Here is a 27,513-nt window from a genome sequence, read left to right as displayed (position 1 = left end):
CATCCTACTGGTCATTCCTTACAGAACAATAATATTCCATAATATTCATATACCACAATTTATTCAGCCATTCTCCAATTGATGGGCATCCACTCAGTTTCCAGTTTCTGACCACTACAAAGAGGGCTGCCATAAACATTCTTGCACACTACAGGTCCCTTTCCCTTCTTTAAGATTCTTTGGGATATAAGCCCAGTAGTAACACTGCTGGATCAAAGGGTATGCCCAGTTTGATAACTTTTTGAGCATAGTTCCAAATCACTCTCCAGAATGGCTGGATGTATTCACAATTCCACCAACAATGTATCAGTGTCCCAGCATTCCACTTTATTTTTCCCTGTCATTCTAGCCAATCTGACAGATGGGTAGTGGTATCTCAGAGTTGTCTTAATTTACTTTTCTCTGGTAAATAATTACTTGGAGCATCTTTTCACAAGTCTAGTAGTTCAATTATTCTTAAGTTATTTCTCTGGATTTATTTTCTAGGTCAGTTATTTTTTTCCAATGAGGTGTTTCACATTTTCATTTTTAAAATTTTGTTTGACTGATTTTTCATATTATTGAGTCATTAGCTATGATTCCCCAAATTCTATTTTTAAGAAATGATTTCCTTCAATTAATTTTTTGCATCTCCTTTTCCAGTAATTTCACTTTTGAATGAGTTGTTTTCTTCAGTGGGTCCCCCCCCAATTTGGCCAACAGTATTTTTTAAAGAATTGGTTTTTTTTCATTCAATTTTTGTCCTTTGTTCTTCAAGTTGTTGACTCTCTCTTCTAAACCTCTCTTTTTTTTGTGCAAATTTTCTTTTCCCTTTCTTATTTGACTTTTAAAATTCTTTTTGATCTCTTTCAAGAAGATATTTTGTGCTTGAGACCAATTCCTATATTCCATTTGAGGCTTTGCATGTAGACATTTTGTGCATTTCTAGTTGCTGTTTTGATCTTCTCTGTCATCATAATAGCTTTCTATCATAATTTCATTTTTGTTTCTTGTTCCTTTTTCCTTCCCTACCCTCTCCTCTCTTTCCTTCCCCTCTCTTTCTCTCTCCTCCCTTTCCCTTCCCTTTCCTTTCCTTCCCTTTTTTCCTTTTTGGCTTATTTCTTGCCAAAAGAGAACTAGGGGAGCTTCTGGCTTCTCTACATTATCTTGTACACAAGATTTTTGAAGAGGCAGTATGATATAAGAAAGTATTGGGTTTGGTGTCAGGAAGCTGTTTTTATTCAGTTGTATCCAACGCTTTGTGACCCCATTTAGGGTTTTTTTTTTTTTAAGATCTGTCATTTCCTTCTCCAGCTTATTTATAGGATTCAGTGATTTGTCTAACATCAGATTGAATGTAAATGGCAATCATTTCTGCTTTGACCAGAAACCCTGATCTGCATCTATCTCTATCTATCTCTATCTCTATCTCTATCTCTATCTCTATCTCTATCTCTATCTCTATCTCTATCTCTGGCCACTGAACCCAGATGGCTCTGGAGGGGAAAGTGAGATGGGTGCCTTGGACAGCCCTCCCTGAAGTCATGGCTCTCTTTGAGAATGAAGGACAAACAACAACTACTTCTGCTGCTACTACTACTACTACTACTACTACTACTACTACTACTACTACTACTACTACTACTACTATTACTACTACTACTACTACTACTACTACTACTACTACTACTACTACTACTATTACTACTACTACTTCTACTACTACTACTACTACTACTACTACTATTACCACTACCACTACCTACTTACTACTACTATCACTACCATACTACTATTACCACTATTGATCTGCTGCTGCTGCTTGCTGCTGAGCTGCTGCTACTATTACTATCCACTACCACTGCAATTACTACTACTACTATCACTACTGTTGCTACTACTACTAGTATCACTACTGTTGCTACTACTACTACTACTACTACTATTACTACTACTACTACTACTACTACCACTACCACTACCACTACTACTAGTACTATTAGTAAATAGTACTCTACATAGAATGCTGGGTCTGGAGGCAAGAAAACCTGTGTTCAAATCCTGCCTCAGATTATCTGTATGACTCTGTCTAACCTTAGTTTTTCATTTGTAAAATATGAAGGTTTCTTAAAGTTCTGTTCAGTTCTAAATCTGTGATGCTTTATATCCCACATCACACTTTTTTTTTGTTCTTCTCTAGTAATGCACTTAGCATGAAATATTTTATAGTTATTTGCACAGGTACATTATCCTCCTATTAGACTGTAAACTCACCAAGAGCAGGAATTGTTTCTCTCACAACACCCAGCTAGTATCTGGAGATAGATTAATAAATGCTTACTGAATTGAATAACAGGGACTCTCTTACTAGGAACCTTCTGTGACTCAAGAATTCTGCTGGGTCTTTTGCAGTTCTAGGTTTGCAGTGATAGTCTGAGAGGGGGCCATGAGGTGTGGTTTTCTTTCTGAGCTGTGTTTTGGAGATAGGTAAATGTGAACTTGGAGCTTGCTAAGCTTACTGAGAATTAGTCAATTAAACCAAATTCCTGTTTTGGGCATAGAAGCATTTGAACAGGTCTGTGCAATCTGGCAGAAATTCTCTCAATTACCATAATGGACTACTATTAACTTTCATTACTTGTGGTCCCTGTAGCTCTGGCTCAGCCTATGAACTAAGGGACAACTTAACTTTAGCTAAATAGCAGATCAATGAAATAAACACTCCCCTGTTATTCCTTGTGATTGGAAAAAAGAGATAGGACAATAGTCTTAAGATTTTACTGAAGCTAATAGGGGCTGAGGTGCCTATTGCATAGAGTTTGTTGGGTTCACTGTGATTGATTGATTGGAAATAATGTATATACATACAAACAAATACAAAATATAGGAATAAGATTAAAGAATGATTCCATTGGTTCTGGGAATTTCTAAGTGATGGAATTCCCTCTAACAATTCAGATATACCTTCTCTACAATTTAGCATTCTATAGGTTTTCCCATAGTATTGAGGATCTAACTGCTTTCCAGACCAGAAGCTCTCTATCCATTATTGCCTACAAATACAAAATATATAAAAAGTAAATACATCATGATTTGGGGATATGCTAGTAAATGGTTGAATTTGGTCCATTGGGTGGAAATCATAGGAAAGATGACCTCAAATCAGTCTGAGGACTAATTTCCTAATAATTGAGATTCTTCTGAAGTGGACTAAGTTGCCTTGAATGATTGAGTTACCTAAGCCTAGAGGTGTCAAGTAGAGGCTAAATATTTATCAGACAGAGAAGAGATTCATGGTTTAAGCGTGAGGTTAAATTAAAGGAGGGAATATAGTCAAAAGAGCCCTGAGCTTGGCAGTCAGGATACCTGAATCCTGGTCCTGCCTTTGACATTAATTCATTTTGTGACTTTGGCCATGTCAATTTTTCTTAAAGGGGAAAGCTACATCATCTGTGAATGTAAGTTCTTTTTGTAAAATGTTACAATGGAGAGAATAATGGATTTGGTATGAAGAAGACTTGAATTTGATTCTTGCCTCATATACTTACTAAGTATATGACCTTGGAAAGTCAATTGACTTCTGGAAGTCTCAGTTTTCCTATTTATAAAATGGGGATAATAAGAATAACTCTTACTGTACAAGGTTGTTGTGAGGATCAAATGAGATTATATTATATAAAGCACTTTTCAAATCTTAAAGTACTATATAAATGTTAGATATTATTAACATGTTCTTTTTAAATCCTAATGTGCTCTATAAATGTCAGCTACTATAATTATTTGTCATAGGCTCATCTTTCCTTCTTTTCCTTCCCTTCATTAGTCCTTTGGGCCCAGACGCTATGGGTGGGGAGAAAGTTATAGTTCGGGACAATGGGTAAGGCAATATGACTACTCATGCTACTTGAATAAGCTAGGAATCATAAACTCTAATCTTTTCACTGATATAGACATCTTCTAGGACTTATCATTTACCCTGTCCTGTGCCCTTCAGAAGCCCCCAGAGTTGTCTATAGCCTTTCCCAGGCCTTGCCATTTCCTCTATTGCTGAACCTTTGGGACTTTGGAACTTTTCCATCCATGCTACAAATAAGCTTATTTTTAATATTCTTTCTTCCAATTAAAATGTGACCTCCTTGATAGCAGCGACCTTGCTTTTTCTAACAGCATCTCTGTCATTTGATACAGAAATTGGCATATAATAAGCACTTAATTAATGCTTTTTTGTTAATTCTTTTAAACCTGGAAGTTACATAATTTGCATGAGGTTATGCAGGTAATAAGTGATAGATGGAGTTTGACCAGATTCTCTGATTCCAAATTCATCACAACTGCCAGTGTCACCATATTGCTACACACATCTTTGGATCTCTGACTTTATGTGGGTTAGATGGATTGTTTCTTTACAATTAGAATTCTGTGATACAGATAGTGAAAGTATTATTTTTAAAATATAGATTTCTATTTATTTTGTTAAATATTTTCCAATTACATATAAATTTTTAAATATTCATTTTAAAAAATGAATTGAGTTCAAGATTTTCTTCTTCCTTCTCACTCTTTTCCCTTCCTTGAAAAGGTAAGCAATTTGATATCAATTATATATATATATAATTGATATCAAATTGCTTACCCTATGTGTGTGTGTGTGTGTGTGCAGTCATGCAAAACATTTCTGTGCTAGCTATTTTACAAAAGAAAAATAGACAAATACTTCAAGAAAATAACAAAGTTTAAAATAAAGTATGCTTAGATTTTTATTCAAAGTTCATCAGTTTTTGCTCTGGAGATGGATTGTCATTTTCATCATAGGACCTTTGGATCATTGTCTTGATAATAATGGTTAAATCTTTGGTGAAAATACTATTATTTCCCTTTTTAAGAAGTGGTTAGTGAGATACAGAAAAAAGGAAGCGACATTGAAGAAGCTAACTGATATTGTTTTATGCTTAATATATTATGGATTTGGAATTTGAACTCAGATCTCCATATTTCATGGTCAAGACCTCTTTTATTATACCATATATCCACTCAAAATACTTTACTACCCCAATGCCCACTGATCATTGGACTACTAGATGTTTTTCCACCTCTTACACCATTACAAAATCTCTTATACACTTTCTTTCCCCTTAGCCCTATCTCTTCCAGTCCCTCTTCTAGCTTTTGCCCTTCATTCCTCTTCTCCACAATGTTCCCTCTTCCCTTCTTCCTAGAGCTTAATTGTGTATTAGCAAATCATCCTGCTCTGCTGAATGGTGATTCTGGCTAGATATATCATCACCTGTATTTGGCTACTATGGTCTCTTTCCCCAGCAACATCAATTTTGATGAGATCCAGAGAACTAGTAGTTTGGGCTCTGTGGGGAACAGATAACTGGAGTTTTCTCTCCAGATATAATTCTGCAATAGAAGGAGCAAAGGCTAGAAGGCAGTGGGGGGGGGGGAAACTATAAAACTAGAATTTTATTTGTATTGAGTTTGGCTGCTATTAGTCTTTTTTTTTCTTTCAAATTATTTTGCTTCTTTTCTCAAAACCCTTTTCTTCCCTCCCCTTCCCCCCAAAATGAACTTTAAATCTTTAATTTAATTTCTTATGCTTGCATCACCAATTAGGACCACTTGAAAAATTACACTGATGTGAAAAGCATGGGATTTAGAGTTAAATTACTAGAGTTCACTTTCTGCTTCCATCATTAATTGCATAGTGACCTAAACAATGTATTCCATCTATCTGAGCCTCAGTTTCTTCATCTATAAAATGGGAATATTTGTAGAACTTACTTCATAGAGTTGGGAGAAAAGTAAGATTAAAATATGATATGTTTTTAATCATGATTAATAAAAGAACTATAATTTGTCATAATAGGGATTTGGATTAGAACTGTTAATTTCACTAGTTTAGGAACTTCTATATCAAGAAACTGTCTCTACCAATGCCAATTGGAGCCTTTTTTGAAACTTGTAATATTAGAGTAGAGTATTGTATTATCCAAGATCATGCTGTCAGGGTGTCAAAAAAAGAATTTGAACTCTTTTCTTTTTTTGTCATTATCATCTTCATCATTTCCCTCCTTTCCTTTTTTGTCTTTATCCTTTTTCTACCTTCTTCCCTCCTTTTGACCTTTCCTCCATCCTTTCTTCTCTTCCTCCCTTCCATTTTTTCCTTCCTTCCTCCCTCTCTCCCTCCTTTCCTTCATTCCTTTGTTCCTTTTTTCCTAATAATAATCATCATAAAATGTCATTAAAATTAAAAAAAACTTTAAGTTTTGTGAACTCTATACATTTTTTAATTTTAATTTTTCATTTGGGGGAAATTTAAATCATGGGTTTTGATACTAGGAGAACTGGCAGGATCAGACAGTCATTCAGTGGATTTGAAGTGATTGTCTTTCTGTGTTCAGTACTGTGGTGGGGGTAAGAGGGGGAGATACATATCTCATTCTTGTGGTGAGTGAAAGATGAAATGCTTGAAGAAACAAATATTGGAGCTTCTGAACATTTTGATTTATTAAACAATGGATACCAATTATCATTGGAACCAGTAACCTTCCTCATCTTAGGGCTAAACCTTGAATACAGAAGGAGGCAGACTTTTATGCATTAAAATAATTAATCAAATAAAGTAAATTAATTAAAAGGAAACAATCTGGACATAGCATTAGGTAATCTAATTTCTAATTGGAGGAAAGAATCTTTTCTCAAAAGCCTTTTCTTCTTTCGATTTTCCTAATAAGATGAACTTTTAAAGCTTTAATTCAGAGGATTTCTTATGCTTGCATCACCAATTAGCACCTCTTGAAAAATCACATTGATGTGGAAAGCATAGAATTTAGAGCTAAATGACCTGAGTTCATTTTCTGTTTTCACTACTAATTGCTAAGTGATATAGGGAAAGGCATTTCATCTTCCTGAGCCTCAGTTTCTTTATCGTAAGGTAGGAATAATACTTGTAATAATTCCAAGTTGGGAGAGGTAGAATAAACAGGAACACTTTCCTGATTTCAAAAAAAGAGGTATTCTATTCCCTGAAAGTGTCTGTAAACAATCAAAGAAACATGGAAACAATAAGTGATTGATCAGTATGGGACTAGTTTTCAGATAAAACATATGGATCACTTGAGATTCATAATTGTAATAAAACTCCTTGAATTATTCTTTTGACATGACTCGGTTTTCTGGTCATCCCAACCTAGTCCTTAGTAAATGTTAGTTAACTAGTTAGTTAAGGTAGTTACCTTACTTAAGTTAGTTAAGGTTAGTTAACCTTAGTTAACCTAGTTAATGTTAGTTAAATTAGTTAATTAAGGTTAAGTTATTGTAGAAGGGGAAGTACCCAGAGTCTTTCTAGCCTAACACCTTTTTTAGGAGGTTAAGGTTAGTTAAGGTTAGTGCTTCTATTTTCTCAATAAGAGGCAACTTCCTTAAGGACAGGGGTTATGTTGTTATTATTTTTATCTTTTCACCTCTACCTCAGCACCTGGTACATAAAGGGTGTTTAACAAATGTTTATTGACTAGAATTGTTAATTAGAATTAAGTTGATTTATACTTAAGGAGACTAGTGATTGTAAAAATAGGAATTTAGGAGAGAGTGATAAATGAACAAATATAAGGTAATGATAGGTGCTTTATAGAGACTTAAGATTTACAAAGCATTTGAGATATATTTCTCAGTTATCACTGTGTATCCAGTGTTGATGATAGTTCTAGTTTATGGCTAAACTACTATAATACTACCAACTCCTTCCATAAATTTGGGTAAGTCCCTTTTATCTTGTCTTTAATATCCCCATATAACCAAAGAAGGTGTTAGGCTAGAAAGACTCTGGGTCCTTCCCCCTTTATGATATCTACCAAATATGATAGGATTATAGGGTCATAGGCAGAGATTTGGAAAGCACTTTGAAGCATGTCTCCCTCTGTTGGCACATTTATGATGGATTAGAGTTGTAGAATGAGATATATACAATTTTCATATGTGGCCAGGGTGGTTGGCTTTGTTTTATTATTTATAATAAGGGAAAAGTTCTTTTTGGGGTTAGTCAGAGTGAGTTAGTGGGAAATGATGAAGATAGATAAATTATGAATAAGGAAAATAAAGTATTAAAATAAATAAAAAAAGAGAAGCTCAGATGTCTATAAGTGAACAAATTTGTTGTCATTCAGTTGTTTTCAGTTTTATGAGATTCTTCGTGATCCCATTTGGAATTTTCTTAACAAAGACATTGCAGTATTTTATTTAAGTTTAAAATGAATAAAAAAATTTTAAATACTTGAAAGTAAATAAATTTCAGACATGCAACCCCTCCCCCAAGTTTCTCTACAGATACTGAAGTGGTTTGCCATTTCTTTATCTAGTTCATTTTACAGATGAAGAACTTGAGGCAAACAGGGTAAAATGATTTGCCCAGATCACACAGCTATTAAATATCTGAAACTGGAAATGAATTCAGATTTTCCTGACTCTAGGACTAGTGCGCTATCCACTGTATCACATAGCTATCCTAACTCTATGTTACTACCTTGATAAATTTTCTATACATTTTATAAAACCATATATCAGAAGTTCCTAATTCATTTGCAATTTGCTTTTTTCTTTCTTGAATATTGAAATGCTTGATTATTGTTAACTTCATAATAAAAAAATTAAAAACTCCAAATTTAGACAATCATTGAGTAGTCTACTCAATACCCAACATTCAGATATTTCATCACATAGGTAATGTGCTAAGCTTCCAGGGAGAGAAAAGAGAGGTCATAGTCTAATGGGGAATATAACAAACACAAATCATGGATCTGGTTAATAATACCATTATGATGATCATTGTTATAAGACTTTCCCAGAATCACATAACTAGAATCTAAAGCTGGATTTGACTTCAACTCCAGGACTCTATCCACTGTTCCACATAGCTAGGCACTGGCCAAAATCTCTCCTAGTCCTTTGGACAACATTCTAGCTAGAGAGTTAAGTCGGAGATGTGTTTTTCACATATGTGAATATTTGTTCCATTTAGTGACATAAACTCCGTATTTCCTGCAGCTTGGAAGGAACCACAGGAGTCTCAGAATGATTATATTTGCTTAATTAGATCAATGTTCCATAAATGGAAGAGCCTTGGACAAATAACAATTGGCAGCAGCTGTTGCCTGAAATTGGATCGGAGAATGGGCAGAAAGTTTTTCTTAAGATTTTGGCCAGTGCCTAGCTATGTGGGACAGTGGATAGAGTCCTGGAGTTGAAGTCAAGAAAGCATATCTTAGCTCTAATGCTTAAACTTAAATGACCTCAAACAAGTCACATCTTCATTGGACCTCAATTTTCTCATCCAAAAAATGGGAGAGTTAGATTGGATGAACTTCTGAGGTTCATTGCAGCTTTCAATTTTTGAGCCTGTGATTTAGGACTCTTTCCAGTGTAGGTAGAAATACTGAATAAATATTGAAATGCCAGGAACCAGAACCTAGGTCTCTAAATTCTGATTCTATGAATTTGAAACTGTTCAGGCCAGTTCCCCACTCCCCCAGGATTAGTCCCAGGAGGAAGATGAACCCTATAAAATGGAAGAGTGAATTCTGGGGTATCTGAATATCTAAACAATGCCCTTCAAAGATCTTGGGAAATGTTATTTACTTTGAGAGACTTCCAGGGGACCTGACACCAAAACCACCTCTAAACAGAATCCTCTTGCGTTTAAGACAGAGATGATGCTAGGGTGCTTACACAGTGGCTGTAGAGAAGATCTGTAAGGATTATTTTCTGCATATATTTTCTATGTCTCTCTGATAAAGTATTATCCTTTTTCTCAGCCTCAATTTTCTTATGTGTAAAATGGTATTGCTGGACTGCATCAGGAGGTTAACTCTATGAACTTTTAAAAACATATGTTTTGATAAGTATATTTCAATGTAACTGGTTTTGTTGACTTTGGGAAGGGAGCCTAAAAGGTTGACATCGAAGACCAGTGTGCTGAGTTGTCTCAAAAGAATTTGCAGGCTTGAACCCATCTCCAAATCAAAGGGCAAAGTTTATTGTAATTGTAATGCCAATTGAAGCAGGCAAAATTTCAAATGAATTTTAGCAAATCACCAGAAGCAAGGAGACACCATTATCCAGTTCTTCATGACACTGATATGCTAATTTTATGGCTTAGAGGTAGAACTGAGTAGTCTTCTCAGAAATTTGGTTATCACCTTCTAGCAGATCTAGGACTATCCTAAAGCCAGAAGACATTAGAATTATGGACAGACAAGATTGTCAGAACAATATCATCCTAAGGTTAGAGAGTCTCAGGATCACTAATATATCTTCCCTGAAGTCTAGGAGAAGAAATATTATTATATTCCTATGCCAGGGAACTTTTACAGTCATTGACAGACAGGTTGCCAGAATAATAGTACTCCAAGGTTGAGGCGGGGGGGACACCTCGGGATCACAGACTCCAAAGCCAGAAGACTTTAAAATCACCGACAGATTGTGAGAAGAGAAGCACTCTAAGGTCAGGCCTTAAAATTATTTGTCTCCCCTAAAAGGTATTTTCCATTATTTTATCTCTTAAGCAGTTTGAACCCCAAATTCATTTGGGACAAAGGTATGGAGAGCTCATCTGGAGCTGCCTCATGCTGATAAGGGGTGTAGAGCTGTCCCTGCCTAGTGAGGTCCAGACTGAGGAGGGGACGGTGCTGAGTGTCAGAATCAGTTGCCCATGGTATTCAGGGTGAATGAGTATCTGGAAATTCATAGTTTGGAGTCTGGAGGAAACAAATCAACCAATAGGAATTTTAGTTCTCAGTACTAAGGAATTCTCTCCCAAGGGCAGGGGCCACACAGTGACACCAAGGGAGCTGGAGAGAAAATACCAGGAGCAAAGCTCTCATCCTCGGAGTGTTGTTAAAGTCATACCTGGAGAAAAAGAAAGCTAGAGTGAGGGAGAGAAGGACACAGACAATGTCACTCTTATTATCCAGTGTGCTTCCGGTGTTTCCAGGAGTCCTACTGAAGAGAAGTTTCAGGTCTTTTAGGGGTTCACAGGAATATTCTGAAATATCTGAGGGAGAAGAAGTAACAGGAGCGGCACTTTGAATTCTAGAAACGTGAGTCCAGCTGGGGACCCTTCCAGTTTGACTGACGTTGGAGTGATCAGAATGACCTTATATGGGTCCTTCCTAATGAGAAATTCTTCACCCAATTTTTTGGAGTCCCCAGGCATAGTTTGGTAAGGACTCATCTGAGGGTGTGGTTCATTTTCTCCACCTTCCCGGAAGCCTGGGGACGCCAGGCAGGGTGGAGGTGGTAGGGAATTTTAAGTGCCTCGGCCATGCCTTGGGTTACCTGAGAAGTGAAGGCCGGGCCTTGTCGCTCTGCAAAGCGCTGGGCAGGACAAAAAGAAGTTCCCACTGACTGGCCTCTGGGGAGGCCTTAATTTAGTTGACTTTGCTTCCAAATTACTTTACATACACATAGAAATTATTTATCTCAACACTGACATTGTATGTTGGTCACAGCTAAAAACCCATAAAGTCATCAAACATGAAGCAATTCTATCCAATAAAGCAGCTAACATTCATATAGCATGTTTTATACTAAGCACTTTTGCTACCATGTGATCTTCACAACAATAATCATTATTATTTCTCTTTACAAATCAGAAAACTGGGCAGAGATAAAATAATCTGCCATGAAGTACACAGCTGACACATATCCCAACTGAAACAGAGAATGGTGGGCTTGCCAAATGCAGAGCCTGATGGCTTTCTCACCTCACACAGCCAGGCTGGCTGCTGCCAGGGGAACCTGGATTCTTCCCAGGCAGTTGCTGGACAGAACCTGCTGAAGGCTGGAGTGGTTCCATTATCTTCACTATAGGTTCAGGTGCCAGGCTCAGGGAATGCTGACCATGGAGCCTGATCCCGACTCCATCCCTAGTCCCCCAAGCTGGGTGGGGGAAGTGTTTGGGCAACACTGTGTAGGTCTTCACAGTTTTGCTGCTAACCCTATTTCTATAAGTGAGGCAGAATTTGAATTTCCCTACTATTCTTTAGCATTTTCTTTTCTTAATCTGATCTGAGATGAGAGAAATTAGCAAAAAAAGGGAATATATATTGATCTACCTATTGATCTTGTTAGCAATCCCCACAATGGAGATACACTCAGGACTCCATAGAGTGGAGTGGAGAGGGGTTGCTTAATATTTTCTGGAGTGCTTTCCCTAGGAATAGAAGGGGACCCCAGACAAGACAGGAGTCAAGGAAGGGCTAGCAAAAAGTTGCTATTTACCTAGTTTTTTTCTTCTTTCAGAATAGGATAAATTCCTGGAATTATCCTCAATGTTTCAGAAATTTTTCTTGCAATCTTAAAATGACTAATTGCCAAACTTCTTAATCATTGCTCTCAAAACTTTGAAATCTGCTAATATGTTGTTTTAATTAGCTAACTTTATTTCTATAGTTCCCCCAGCCTGCTCAGAGCTGAAGTCCACATGAAAAAATAAGGCTTTTAGGATTCAAGGATGGTAAGAAATCTATAGCATAATTTTTTTCTTGCTGGTTGCATTTTAAATCTTTCCAGGTAACAAAATCTAGCTCATAAATGACAAACATAACACAGACATTCCGCACAGAGATGCAGACACAGACAAATATTATGTGAAAAAGGACTGCCCCATCCTTGTCAAAAGCCATAAAATTTTGATACTTCATCTCCTCTGGCAACCTAGAGAAGGTGAAGAGATGGCAAAAGTTCCCTAGGAACTTTGCCAAAAATTATAAGAATTTGCAAATCTGGACATCCCCAGTCAGGAAAATTTGCTGAGTGTGGAGCTCATGATCATACAGACAAGTCTTCTCCCAGTGGATTGGGGTGTCCCAGCTACAGGATTGAGGGAGAAAAAATGAGGGCTTACCTTGACAAGGAGGGATTCAAGCCAGGGAGGCCAGACTGCCCCTATATGGACCACCAAATATTGAAGTTGGAAAGGGACCCCAAAAATTGGGGGTCACAGACTAGTGTTGTAAGGTATCTCAAAAAATTTGCAGGCTTGAATCCATATCCAAGTCAAGGAGCAAAGTTTATTGTAATTGTAATGCCTATTTAAGCGGGCTATGTTCCAAATAAATTTGAGCAAATCACTAGAAGCAAGGAGAAACCTTTATCCAGTTCTTTATGTCACTGATAAGCTAATTTTATGGCTTAGAGGTAGAACTGAGGAGTAGGCTCAGGAATTTGATTATTACTGACCAACAGATCTAGGACTATCCTAAGGCCAGAAAACTTTAGAAGCCTTGATAGACAAGATTGTCAGAACAATAGCATACTAAGGTTAGAAAGTCTCAGAATCACTAATATATCTTCCCTAAAGTCTAAGAGAAGAAATAGTATTATATTCCTAGGTCAGAGGATTTTTACAATCATTGATAGATACCAGAACAATCCTACTCCAAGGTTGGGGGGGGAGAGACCATCAAAATCACAGATTTTAAAGCCAGAAGATTTTAGAATCACTGAGAGATTGTGAGAACAGAAGCACCCTAAGGTGAGGGGATCTTAAATTTATTGCTATCTCCCCTAGAAACTATATTCTATCATTTTCTGTATAGTCCTATGTATTTTGTTTTATGCATTTAAAAACATTGTTCTGAGAAAGGATCTATAATCTTAACTAGATTCCCAAGAGGATCCAGAACACAAAATAGTAAAGCATCCCCACATTGGATGGTCTCTAAAATCTCTTATAGTTCTAGATGTTATGTAAGAACCAAAGTTTTAGAGAGCACATCTATTCTAATTTCAAAGAAGAATAAAAAAAAGTTGGTATTTCTTGATTGATCCCAGTTGGGGTGAGGAGAATTTGGAAGCCTGACTAGTAGAAGTGATGATAACATTGTGTCTTCTCAGAATTGAAGTTTGTCTGCTCATGTCTAAATTGGGAAATTAAAAAAATAATAACAATTAAAATTTAATACTATCCTTAACAAGAGTTAGAGGCACACTAAAACCTATGGAAACTAAACCAATGGTTAGTTGACTGCCTCAGCCACACCCTAAACAGTAGACCAATGCTATTTCCAGTATAATGGTAAGATGAGTGAACTAACATTTATTAAGTGTCTATTCCACTAGTCACTATGCTAAGTGTCAAGGAATAAAATGGACAACCTGTACTGGTATTCATGAAATATTAAACAAACAAGAAGGAGGACTGCAAATCACTGAGCTGAACAATGGAGAGCTGACAGAATTACATGGATCAAGATTACATAAGATAAGAAGGAATGAAGGGACATGATATGATCTGTTTTAGAAGAGGTCATTATCACAGTATCCTGTGGATCTCCTGACATCCTGAATCCATCAAACAAACACACAAACCTTCTACCTTCAAACAATTTCTCTTTGACTAAAGACAGAGGAGTTCATACCATTTGTCTGTCTTGGATCCCTCTAGCAGATTGGTGAAGTCTATGGACCTTTTCTCAAAATAGTATTTTTAGGTGCATAACATAAAGCACAGGATTGCAAAGAAAAATTAAATTATATTTAAAGTTATCTATATATGTATAATTATAATGTTTAACTGCATATATATATATATATATATATATGATGTATATATTTGTGTGTATATATGTATTTGTATGCATCTAAATCTACCTAACTATTTTTCTGTTTATCTGCTGTCTGTTTATCGCTATATGTTTCTAAAAGTTCAAGGACTTCAGGTCCTTAGGATATTTGGTCTATTATTTGATTCCTCATGCTAACTTATTAATGATTTTTTCATGTAAAGAGGATTTCTGCTTTCTGATCCCATTTGAAATTCAAATATAAAATGAAATGAAATGGATTAATGAATCACTAAATGTCCAACACACCATAAAAATAACTTTTCTGTTTGCATTCAATGAACAAAGATGATTTTTATTGATTTAAAAATTTATAGGTGTGAATGAATTTGAGTCTAATGTGAGCTTTTTTATTTCCCTCTGAGTAGAAAATTAAATGACTTACATTTGAATGGTTCAATATCTGATGTCCTTAAACTTGGAAACTTAGAAATGAAAAACTTTATGCAATGAATGGAATGAAGGGAGCACAAAAAGACCTGGGTCAGTTTCTTTAATTTAATTTTTTTTTCAAATGGTTCTTCATTAAATGATAGGAGATTGCTTGCTAAATATAGGAAATAGATAATCTCTGACTATGGACATAAAAAAAAAGTTCAGAGTGCAGAGGGAATGAGAGAGAGAAGAGTTCTGCTCTCCTCTCACTTGCTTGGAATATTTTATTCAGTTCTGGTATCACCTTTTAGGATAAAAACTGATGAGTGGGTTCATAATGATAACAAGGATGAAGAAAGGATTGGACTCATCTCATATAAGGATCTATTGAAGGAACAAAGAGTATTTGGTTAAAGAAGAGTTAGATGTGATGTGATAGTTATCAGTGAGAATTTGATGACCTGCCATGGGAAAAGGGTATCAGATTTGGGAGCATAAGCTATAGAGGTATGAGCCTTTAGAGATCATCCAAGCCTAACTCCTCATTTAAGACAAGGAAATTGAGACCCAGACTTACATTAGGTCAAACAGATAGCTATTAAGTGCATATCAATCAAACTGCAAAAACAAAAACAAAAACAAAAACAAAAACAAAAAAACTACAGAGCTGGAAAAAATATTTACAAAGTTATCTGGAAGAACAAAAAGTCAAGAATTTCAATGGAATTAATGAAAAAAAAAAGCAAATAAAGTTAGGCTAGCTGTACTAGATCTAAAATTATACTGTAAAGCAACAGTCATCAAAACCATTTGACACTGACTAAGAAATAGAGTAGTTGATAAGTGGAATAGATTAAGTTCATAATAGTCACATTAGTCAATAACTATAGTAATCTAGTGTTTGATAAACCCAACGATCCCAGCTTCTGGGATAAGAACTAATAATTTGACAAAAAATGCTGGGAAAATTAGAAAATAATACGGCAGCAACTAGGTGTTGACCAATGCCTAACACCCTATAACAAAATAAGGTTGAAATGGGTTCATGATCTAGACATAAAGAGTGTAACTATAAACAAATTAGAAGAACAAAGGATAGTCTACCTCTCAGATCTGGGGAGAAGGAAGAAATGTATGCAAAAAAGAACTAGAATACAGTATGAAATGTTAAATGGATAATTTTGTTCATATTAAAAAGTTTTTGAACAAACAAAACAAATGCAGGCAAGTTTAGTAGGGAAGCAGAAAACTGGGAAAATATCTTTACATCCAAGGATTCTGATAAAAGTCTCATTTCTAAGATATATAAAGAATTACTTCAAATTTATAAGAATACAAGTCATTCTCCAATTGATAAATTGTCAAAGGATATAAACAGATAATTTTCAGATGAAAAATTAAAACCATTTCTAGTCATATGAAAAATACTTTAAATCACTATTGATAAGAAAAATGAAAATTAAGATAACTCTGAGGTACTATTATATCCCTCTCAGATTGACTAAGATGATAGGAAAAGATAATGATGAATGTTGGATGGGATGTGGGAAAACTGGGACACTAATGCATTGTTGGTGGAGTTGTAAGCTGATCCACACATTCTGGAGAACAATATGGAACTATGCCCAAAGGGCTAAGTATCTCTACTGGGCCTGTATTGCAAAGAGATCATGAAAAAGAAAAAATGATCCACATGTATAAAAATGTTTTTAGTAGTCCTTTTGTAATGGCAAGAACCTGGAAACAGAGTGGCTGTCCGTCAGTTAGAAAATGGCTGAATGAGTTATGGAATATTATTCTTTTATAAGAAACAACCATCAGGCTGATTTCAGAAAGGCCTGGAGAGACTTATATGAACTGATGCTAAGTGACATGAGCAGAATTGAGAGAACATAGCAACAAGATTCTGTGATGATCAATTCTGATGGAGTGGGGTCTTTTCAATAATGAGTTGATTCAGGCCAATTTATTTATTCAGTTTATTATAAGATGGAACTTCTGAACAAATAAAGGATTTCAGAATTTTTAAAAATGATTTTTTTTCTTTCATTAACAAATGAAAATGTCTTTTGAAGGCAAAGATTTCTTCATTGATGTTTTTTAAAATTATTATTATTTTTTTTTATTAGGAATCAGTCTTAGTAAATGCTTTTTGCTTAAAATCTAACCCAAGGTAGAAGTAGACTAGAAGAATGGTAGGGCATTGCACTTGGAAGGAGGCAGACCTGAGTTCAAATCCTAGTTTAGATGGTTGCTAATTGTGTGACTCTGGGCAAGTCACGTATCTCCATTTCCTCCCTATAAAATAAGATGAACAGGGCCTCTAAGATTCCTTTCAGATCTCAGTCTATGAGTCTATGATTTATAGTGTTAAAAAATACAGCCAGACATATAGGATTCTTTATTTTATTTGCTGTTTCTGGGCCTTAAAAAGCAACTAGGGGAATCAAGATGATAGAGTAGAGAAAGCACTCAGCTGAGTTCTCCCAATGTTCTCCTCCAAACAACTTTAAAGTAATGCAGCAAATTAAATTTTAGAATGACAGAGTCAACAAAAGGTCAGAGCAAGACATTTTTTCAAATAATTTAGGAGGTTGGAAATAGAGGGAGTACTCATTGTGGAATGTCTGAACAAGTTGTGGTATATAATTGTAATAGAATATATTGTGCTATAAGAAATGATGAGCGGGATATCTGGGAAGAAGTACATGAACTGATGCAAAGTGTAGTGAACATAACCAAGAGAATATTGTATCTGGTAACAGTATATTGTAAGGATAATCAACTATGGCAGACTTAGCTACTCTGGTAAAGATAATAATCCAAGACAAATCCCAGAGGATCCAAGATGAAAAATGTGATTTACCACCATAGACAGAATGATGAGCCTTGGATGTAGATTGAAGCATACTTTAAAAACTTTTTTTTTTTTTTTTTACAACATGACTGATATGGATTTATCTATGACTTCACAAGTATAAAGTGATTTCAAATTACTTGCCTTCTCAAGGTAAGAAGGAAGGGAAAGAATTTGGAGTTCAGAATTTTAAAAAAAAATCAATGTTAAAATTTTTATGTATAATTGTTAAACATAATAAATAAATGCATAATAAAACAAAGAAACAAACAAATAAACACATACAAAAAAAGGCAAAAACCAAAGATCTCCCTGTCCACCAAGTCCTTCTCTTGGCCCATTTAATCTTTTGTCTTTTCTTCTCATTCACTACTAGATATCTAAGAAAAAGTCTACATTCACTGCTTTCACTTCACTCAACTGAATATCTTGTAATTTATAGCTTCTGTTTATTCTAAAGAAATTTCTCTTAGGTTTTCTAAGAGCATCAGGAAAAAGAGATGTGTACTTTTATATAATGCCTATCATGTGCCAGACACTGCCAAGTGCTTTACCAACATTATCTTATTTGTTCCTCACAACAAGCCTCTCCCTAACAACAAATGTTTCCCTAAATATTCATACTACAAACTGTCCTTAACACTGCTGACTACACTCTCCTACTTCCCTACTGGGAGTATTCCAGTCCTCTACTACAGAACCTTCAGTTGCTTTCCAATGCCTTCAGCTTTTGTGGCTCTCCGCAATTAGTTACCAAACTACTTTTCCATCCTTATCTCTTACTGTTCATGGAAACAGGACTGCTTTATTTTTTTATTTTCAAGGCTGACCCTATGGCCTTACACTTAGTAGGTGGCTTCTAAATATTTGCTGAATTCAGTTGAATTGGGCCAGCCTAGAAAGGAGGTTGCTGGTAGGGTCTGATATAGATGGTTCCATATTGGCAAGGAAGATGCCAGGAAGGAAGGTAGCAGCAAAGAATCCCCCTGTTATTTAGAACATCTGGAGGTTCATTTTTCTCCACTTGTTTACACTGAACAGGTTTTCATCAAATTAAAATATTCTCAGAATTAATTTGTTTATTGGATCTTCTAAGTTTCTTTGAAGAAAGCAGTAGAAAGGGAAGAAGCAGCATAAAGAAGAAAACATGAAATTAAGCCAAGGAGCAGAAGAGGAAGCCAGAACCTAAGGAGACAGAAGGGAGACATTTGATTAGGTTCCAGAAAGGGAGGCAGGTAGAAGATAATCTATTTGTAGCTTCTCCTGAGCTCGAGGCCAGGTTCACTCATTCTAGCTAGCAAAATTTTGAAGCTAGCAAAGTCTATCACTTCTCCTTTCGGTGCTCCTTTTTTATTTTTTGGGTATGTTTGGTGGGGTCAATACTTGCCCTTCGAATTTCTAAGAGACTCCTACTTATTGAATTCCTACAACCTTTTCTTGAAAATTCCTTTACTTTAAGGTGTCAGTGACTGAGAAGGAGCAGAGTAAACACTGGCACCTCAGTATTTGTCATTAATTGGTTTCAGAAGTCACAACATGTCAAAAATAATGACTACTGAATGGATTTTTACATAAGCAATATATCGCCAGTCTACCAACTAAACATCCTTCCCCACTCAATTCCTCAAAGGGGCAAGTGGGGCTTCCAGCTATGGAGAAACAATCCAGCCCAGCCCTTCTCCATCTAACTCGCTTCTGAGAAGAACCTTGAATTTTATACTCTCTCCCCATCCCACACTGTTCAAGCTTCCTTGGAGAGTAGGGCTGGTGTCTAGATGTAGAAGCAGAAGCTATGGTCTCATGTCCTCTTCTTTTCAGGGCTTTGGCCAGGTTCAGGGCTCCAGGAGTCCTGGGTCCTCTGCCCCGCTGCTTCCTCCTGGGGTCTGGCCACTGATGCTTGGCCATTCTGTGCTCCTGCTCACAATGGACCAGTAATAGCAGCAGCAGTGGGAGCTGGGCAGTCCATCTGACCAACTTCACATCCCTACTTCTTAACCAAGACAACAACCAGGATCTGGGTGCCTGGCAAACATCAAGAATTGAATCATTTCTTTTCTTGGCAAAATGTATCATATACTGAATTAGGAGAATTTTGAAGCAGACAAATATTAAAGGACAAAGATTAGATGGTGGAATTCTATCATCAATCAGTGGTTAGGGAGGAGTGCTTAACAGTTAATAAGCACTTGTTTAATAATAGGCACTATATTAGGCACTATGGTCTCTCAGCTGCAAATTAAAGTCCCTGCTCTCAGAGAGCATATATTTTGAGAGTAGAAGGAGGATATGTCATATGCACAAATACATGAGGACCCAGACAAAGTACTCTAGTAATCTTCAATGAAGGAGAAAATATTTTTTTTTGCAAATATTTATCAAAAGGGATTTGGGGAAGGAATATTTGGGGATAGTCTGAAATTATTTTCAGATGTTAGGTTATCAAGAGAACAAAGAAATTTTATTTTGATTGCACTAGGGTCCAGGATAGGGATTTTATCTGTGATTTCATTATATTCATCCAGGGGAGGAAACTGCCTCTAGTAATGCAAGTTCTCTGCTTCTTTTTTTCTTGAAGATAGAAAAACACATATCAAAATAGATTATTTTTTCTTTTTTCATATTTTTTCTTGTAGCTTTTCCTTTTTGATCTGATTCTTCTTTCACAATATGACTACTATGGTAATATTTTTAACATGATTGTACGTGTGATTTATATCGGATTACTTGCCGTCTTGAACAGGAAGAAAAAGTTGGAACTCAAAAGCTTATAAAAATGAATGTTGAAAACCATATTTATATATAATTGGAAAAGATAAAATACTAGTAAGATTTTTAAAAAGAAAAAATATTAATACATAGAATAAAAAAGGGTCTAATTTTTTAAAGAGTTACATAGAGCACTGAAAGGCTGAATGACTTATCCAGAATTATGTAGACAGAATTTTCAAGGGCAGTATTGGAACCCAGATGTTCCTGGTTTCAATGCTAGTTTTTTTTAACCACACTATACCATGTTGCCTCTCTTATCACCTGCTACACCAGCTGAAATGTAGCTGTTCTCTGATTGCAAAGAGTAAAATTCAAGATTTTGAATGTTAAGATGGTAAAAATGATAATAATGTAATTACATAGAGTATGCTGTCAAACAAGCTTTCAGAGATTTTTCCCAAGTAGAGAGAATTTCCACACTTTAATTCAATTACAAAAAAAAATCCATTGTTTTATTCATCTGTCCAAAAAAAATGTTCACTAAACACTTTCAACAATGCTAGCAGGATTTGCACTTGTCCCAGGACTATTTCCATTTGAGCTCCTGCAAACATAAAGGTAAGAATGAAATAACTTGCATTTACAATTGCAGGTGCTTGAAGGTTTGCCAAGTCTCAGTTCTACACAGCCTTTCCTAGGCAATGTCTACTGATCACAGTTAACCCACTAACATATCACTACCTTTTAATCCTTCCTTAAGCTCTTGAGACCCAGTGCTCTCCTCCTTCAGTGCCAGAGCTGCTTTCACACTTAGCAGTGTTAATAAATATTTGTCAAGTTGAATTGAATTCATTCTACAAGTCACTGAATCCTTCACTTCACATTAACCACTTTCCCCAGTTTCCACAAGGGAGCTTCCTAACCTCCTCAAAGTTTGATATAGGTTCTCTTAAAAGATCAGGGTAGTCACGTCTTCACAGGAGCCATTGGGAAGGGGATTTCTGATTTAAAAACAACAACAAACAGTAAGAAAGCAAGGAAATGCTCTGCTTAGAAAATGCTTACTGTCTTTGCCACAGCCTCTAGGGTGTTTTCTCACTAATTTCTCAATTGTCAGATTGAATTTTTCTGGTGCCTTTAGTAGATTTATTCTGTAAGACAGTCCTTTTGCTGTCTTGTACCCTCATCTCCGACTTTCTCACTTTCTTCCCTGCTAAAATTGTCCTCTCTTCTCCTTTTCTCTTTCTCTTCCCTTTTTCCTTTTATCTGTTTCCCCTCCCTTTGATCTCTTCTTCTCTCATCTTTCATTTCCCTCCTCCTTTTTTTCTTCCCTTACTTTATATTTAATACATATCAAGTACATAGAAGGTTCTATACAAGGTCCTATGTTAGATTGTGGAGGGAGGGTGGGTAGAAAGAAATTTTAAAATTAACAAAGCCTATCCTCAGCAAGCTCACAATCTTATTTATTGTTATTTAGTCATTTCAGTCATACCTGACTATTTGTTGATCTCATTCATGATTTTTTTGGCAACAATACTAGAGTGAAGCTGCCATTTCCTTCTCCAGCTCATTTTACAGATGAGCAAATTGAAACAAACAGAGTTAAGTGACTTTATCAGGTTCACACAGCTGCGAGACTGAGGCTGGCTTTGAATGCAGGTTTTTCTGGATCCAGAACTCGTATTCTATCCACTGTGCCACTTAGCTACCCAAATAGGTATGATTAAAAAAATAAAAAGACAACCACAAAACACATTAAAACATCTTTTTTAAATTAAAGTTTTTTTTTATTTTTCAAATTATATGCATGGCTTCGACATTAACCCTTGGAAAACCTTGTGTTCCAATTCCTCCCCCTTTCCCTGCTCCTTCCCCTAGATGGCAAGTAGTCCAATATATGTTAAACATGGTAGAAATATATGTAAAACATCATTTAATTCTCAGTGAAAGGATAGAACACTGAGATCATATTTGGGCTGTTGGGTGTGGTGAGGATAGAAATGAAGAAATTTTCATATGGAAGGTTGCATCTGAATTGAGTTTATAGGCTGAGTGTGCTGTCAATAGGCAAATGACTCCCAACCAGGGCCTTTTCTAAAGCAAACCCTTCCTTGTTTCCTCTTCAGGAAAAGCCAGAGCACATTACAATTTGCAGGATACAGGCTAAGTGCCCAAGTTACCAGACTTTGAGAGATGGAGAAGTGATGGAACCAATCTTCACCTGTTCAGTTGTGCACCTCCTGTTTAGGTTCAAAGAGACCCCAAAAGGTTGGTACCATGAAATCCAATGAGGAGGAAAAGGGAGGCAAGGAAGGGAACAAGAATTTGTTAATTGCCTGCTATCTGCCAGGCATTATGCTAAGCGTTTAACAAATATTATCTCATTTGATCTTGGTCCCATCCAGATTTCTTTAATGTTTGCATTATGGACTAGGAAAAGTTCTCTTGGGGTAGGAGCAGGGTCCTGGTGAGGCTCAGAAAGGTGTCTCTGAATTTCACTTGCCTCTGCTCCCCAGTTTTTCCTTGTAAATGACAGGCATCTTTCTGTTCAGGCACACAGCCTCTTTCTCATAGATCTTGTTAAATGTAGCTCAGCAATTTCATTCACTTATTACCTTTCCAATCTCCATAATATTTTTCTAGCAATCAGTTGAGAGTTAATTAAATTGCCACTGCTTGCTAAAGGTTTATTAAATCTTATGTGATTGAAAGTGTTACCAAAAATCTTATTGAACATACTTCTGAAAAACCTGAGAATGAATTAAAATGTATTTGATGGGACAAACCTAACTCATAACTTTATCAAGTAGAATCTTTATGGATATAAGGAAATTAAAGATGGTGAGTGGGAAACAGACTATTTATATTTCAGTGATGCAGTAACCTTTTTGAGAGCCACCTGAAATGTAATATCCTTCAGAAAGCCTTCTCTTCCAGCTACCTTTACTCACTCTTTCCAATTTCCCCAAATTCTGAGTTTTCTCTGTTTCATGTTACTGGCCCACTTACACATGCCCACTATTCTGAATCAACTCTTTAAGCTCTGGATGAGCTTGAAACTTTTTATTTACTCAACCTTATCCTCTGCTTTTGTTCTCTATTTTTGTCTCACATTCTATTATTCCAGGCAGTTTTAACTCTCCATCTGAAATCTGTTCTTCTCATCCTCTGTATTCCTCATTCAGCAGCTGGTTCTGTTGCTACACCAGATCTGATTATCAGCACCATTTGCCATAACCTAGCGGGCCACATAAACCTCCTCACCGGGCTGTAGTGTGAGAACCCCTGTAATGTAGACTGACCCTCCACCTTCCCTTCAAGTAATCTCAGAACAATGGCCCCCAGTAGTTCTTGGCTTCCGAACTGGGGAATCGGGTTTTGAATTATTAATAAGATTCCCTTGATTCAAAAATGACTTTTCCCTCAGAAAAGTGGGAGCAGACTAAATGACCTTCTGATCCTATAAAACCTGGAGGGCAGAAGGTATTATTTTGCTTCCAATTATTTTTTTATCAATCAATCAATATTTATTAAGTGCCTACTATGTGCCAAACACTGTGCTAAGCACTGGGGATACAAAAAGAGGCAAAAAAATCCCCTGCCCTGATGATATTTACAATCTAATGCGGGGGAAGGGGGGGAAGCAACTGTAAACAAATATGTGCAAAGCAAACTCTATACAGGATAAATAGAAAATGAAGAGAGAAAACACTGAAAGTAAGAGGGATTAGGGAAGACTTCTTGTAGAACAAAGCTTCTTAAACTTTGAATCAAGACCCAACTTAATGTAAAAAATTTGGCAACCGTAAAAGATATCAAATATTCTGCTAAGATTTAATTTTTTTATGTAAAAGTAAACATTGCTTATAATTCGTAATAAGAAGGAAAGAAAAATGCCTAAACTTTAGCATGTGACCTATTTGACCAAGAGCATTGCTAATGAATTGAGAACTTGTTGCATCTGGAGCAAGAAAAAGGCAAGAAGGTCTAAGTTAAAGGTATGTGTGTATATATAAGAGATAGATATAGATATAGATGTAGATATAGATATAGATATAGATATAGATATTAGAATATAGATATATATATGTTCCTAGGGATTCATCTACAAAGAGATGGCAAGTGGGACTATGGGAACTGATGAAGTTGTCAACTGAGAATGTGAGAAAGTGAGAAAGAAGAAAAATGAAAAAGTGAAAAAGAAAAGACCCAGCACATATATTTGATGCCAGCCCCCACATTGAGGAGTCACGATGAAGATGATGATGATAGGTTGTGATGTCTGTGGGAGGAGGGGATTAAATTCTCTTCAAGGTTATTGGAGGTACCAGAAGGTGTTCTGAGGCATTCTGTTGTACAAGCTTTTGGGGGTCTGGTATAAAGTCCACGACATGGAGGTGATTTCCTAGCTGATACTTCATATGGATGAAGAAGTGGTGTTTTGATGTTCCAGTGGTGATTAGGTCAGCCCCTGCAGGGTCTTGTGTTAGTACTATTGAGGAAGGGTCTTGTGTTAAGAAAGGCTTTGAGTTCCTATGGGAGGAGTTCCAAGTTGGGGGGAGGTTAGGTAATCAGAATAAATTCTGCTGAGTCTGAGGTTCAAAGGATTCCTTTAGGGGACCAAGGTGGCAGTTATGGGGGGGGCTCCCTGGAAGGTGTCTTAGTGGAGTGGGCTGAGCTTGCAGGGAGCTGCTGCTGTAAACCTGGCTCCAATCCCAAAGTGGGATAAAGTCTAGATTGTGGTGAATAAGGGTGTAAGTGCACATGACATACAAATCACTGGGTAGGGCTAGGGTTTCTAAACCCAGGCCTAGCCATCTCTAGAAAGGAAACATTTCCCATGCTGGTCCCTATCTTGAAAGCCGAGATGCCAGGGGAGCTGGTGACCCCTCTTTCTTTTTTGCTTCTCCTGGACTCAGTAAAGGTGATAGAAGCAGGTAAGCAGTTTGTCCAGCTGTCTTCAGGGTCCAACTCAAAGCCCCAGGGCAGCCAGGATAAGGTTTCTTCTCTCAGGCACACTATGGGTGTTGGGTTCCTCAGTCAGGATGACCAGTTCTAATATCTTAGCTTGGTGATGATTTCCCTGTGGGCACAGCTCTGAGGGACTGAAGGAGAAAGGGCAGGTTCCTCCCCAGGTCCCAGTGCTAGAAACTGCTCTGGGGGCACTCCTTTGTCCAAGGGGCACCCAGTGCAGGTGTCCTACTTAATAGGTAGAACATTTTCCAAGTTATCAGGGAGAGGAGGTTGGGTGCCCAACTTGTGATTAGGTGGGCTAAGGAGGGGTTCTGGGGTTCCCATCAGCAGATGAACAGGGCTTCTAGACACTCAGGTGGGGAATTACCAAGGGCTTCTGGAGGTGGAAGGACAGTTATGACCCATGTTGGGTCTTACATTGCAGAACCACTATGGGTGGTGGGAGGGGGAGCTGTGAGTAGCTGCTGGTCTGTGGGTTTCAGAGAAGCCCTCAGGAGGTGCCACTTGAGCTTGGCTCCCAGGTTCTGCAGAATGCTTGGTGAGGAGCTGAGTCAGTGGGAGGGTAGAGGTCCTAGCTGTTGCTATGGCATCCATTCTCCTGCCCTACCTAGATGTGCATCTTAGCAGCTAGATATGTCCAAGTGATCAGAGCGTAATCCTGTTAAATACAAAAGATTGCCATGATCCTGAATCTTGTTTGGGAAATTCCAGGGCAATATGCTGTAGCCAGCTTGGATTAATTCAGGAGAGCTTATTGTTAAATCTTTACTGTGAGCATTTACATGCTGGGAAACTAGCAAATGCTACAAACCAGGACCTGATTTATTATTTGATTCTCTAAATTTAAGAAAGTGATAGAGAAAATAATTCTCTAGTAGATTAAATCCAAGAGTCTGTTGGGCTTACATTTCCCTTTAGTGTCTCTTGTCCTTTACCCCCAAGATACTTGTTAAACGTTTACTAGTGTTAGTAACCAAATCTAGACAACAAAAAGGGTTTAGCTATAGTGGACAAAAGACCAGTCAAAGTAAGGAAAGGACACTTAAGCGGATGGATGGGATTATGATCATGGGAAGATGGTGGAGCTGTCCAACTTACTCTTTTATTTTGCCTCTACATTGCAAGGGATACAGCAAAAAGGCTAATAGGGAGTTGATTAGGGAAAGATAATATCTACAAATCTTTCATGAATTCATGGACCAGGTCAGACACTTCTTAAGCTCCTGATGGATAAGCAAATGGGATTGCTAAACTCTTGTTAGTGATCTTGTTGACAGATTGTAAAGAATGGGAAGGGGCAGCTTGGTGACACAGGGAGTAGAACACCCAACCTGGAGTCAGGACAATTTGAGTTCAAATCCAGTCTCAGATACTTACTATATGTGTGACTCTGGGCAAGTCCCTTAACTGTGTTTGCCTCCATTTCCTTATCTGTAAAATGAGCTAGAGAAGGAAATGGCAAAGCTTTATAGTATCTTTGGCAAGAAACCCCAAATGGAGTCATAAAGAATCAGGACAAATGAAAAACAACAAAATAATAGGAAAAGTCGCTTCAGGATTGGAGGAGGGCATAAGTAGTTATGATTTTCAAAAAAGAGAAGAGAATGTCAGAAATTTCAATCAATCAATGTTGATTTCAATGCCTGACAAAATTCAATAATGTACTATTTTTGGTTTTGTATTATTTTATTGAAAATTCTCAATAGCTATTTATTTCTTTTCCATATTCTACTCTGCAGATTCCTTGGCTCTTTTTTCCTATTTTCAAAAAGATGGGCATTGACCCAGGCTACACAAAGACTTGCACATGCCTCAAAATGTGTTTCCTCTTCTGTAATGACTCATTTATTTCTTATTGACAATTCTGGTGGTTCAAAAAGCTGAGTTGCTAATTGCAGTTGTTGGTTTTTTTTTTAATTTATGTTTCTCAATTATATGTAAAAACAATTGTGACATTATTTTTTCAAAGATTGAGCAGATTGTCTCTATCAT

At 36.7% G+C, this 27,513-nt stretch overlaps 1 protein-coding gene across 9 annotated transcripts in view; it reads left to right on the top strand.

The window, feature by feature from the left end:
* The window catches only part of SSTR5 (somatostatin receptor 5), a 360,218-nt gene that overhangs the window by 225,490 nt on the left and 107,215 nt on the right, over positions 1–27,513 (top strand). Inside the window, exon 5 of one of the 9 annotated variants that reach the window (XR_012484441.1) lies at positions 22,674–24,344. The exons of the other annotated variants lie outside the window; for them this stretch is intronic. The gene's annotated coding sequence lies outside the window, so the exon portion shown is untranslated. Of the gene's footprint in view, positions 1–22,673; positions 24,345–27,513 lie in introns of those variants that run through there. 9 annotated transcript variants of the gene reach the window in all.

The sequence above is a fragment of the Sminthopsis crassicaudata genome, chromosome 1 (assembly GCF_048593235.1).
Source record: "Sminthopsis crassicaudata isolate SCR6 chromosome 1, ASM4859323v1, whole genome shotgun sequence".
NCBI classification, from domain to species: domain Eukaryota; kingdom Metazoa; phylum Chordata; class Mammalia; order Dasyuromorphia; family Dasyuridae; genus Sminthopsis; species Sminthopsis crassicaudata.
This window is presented reverse-complemented; position numbering and strand designations above follow the sequence as displayed.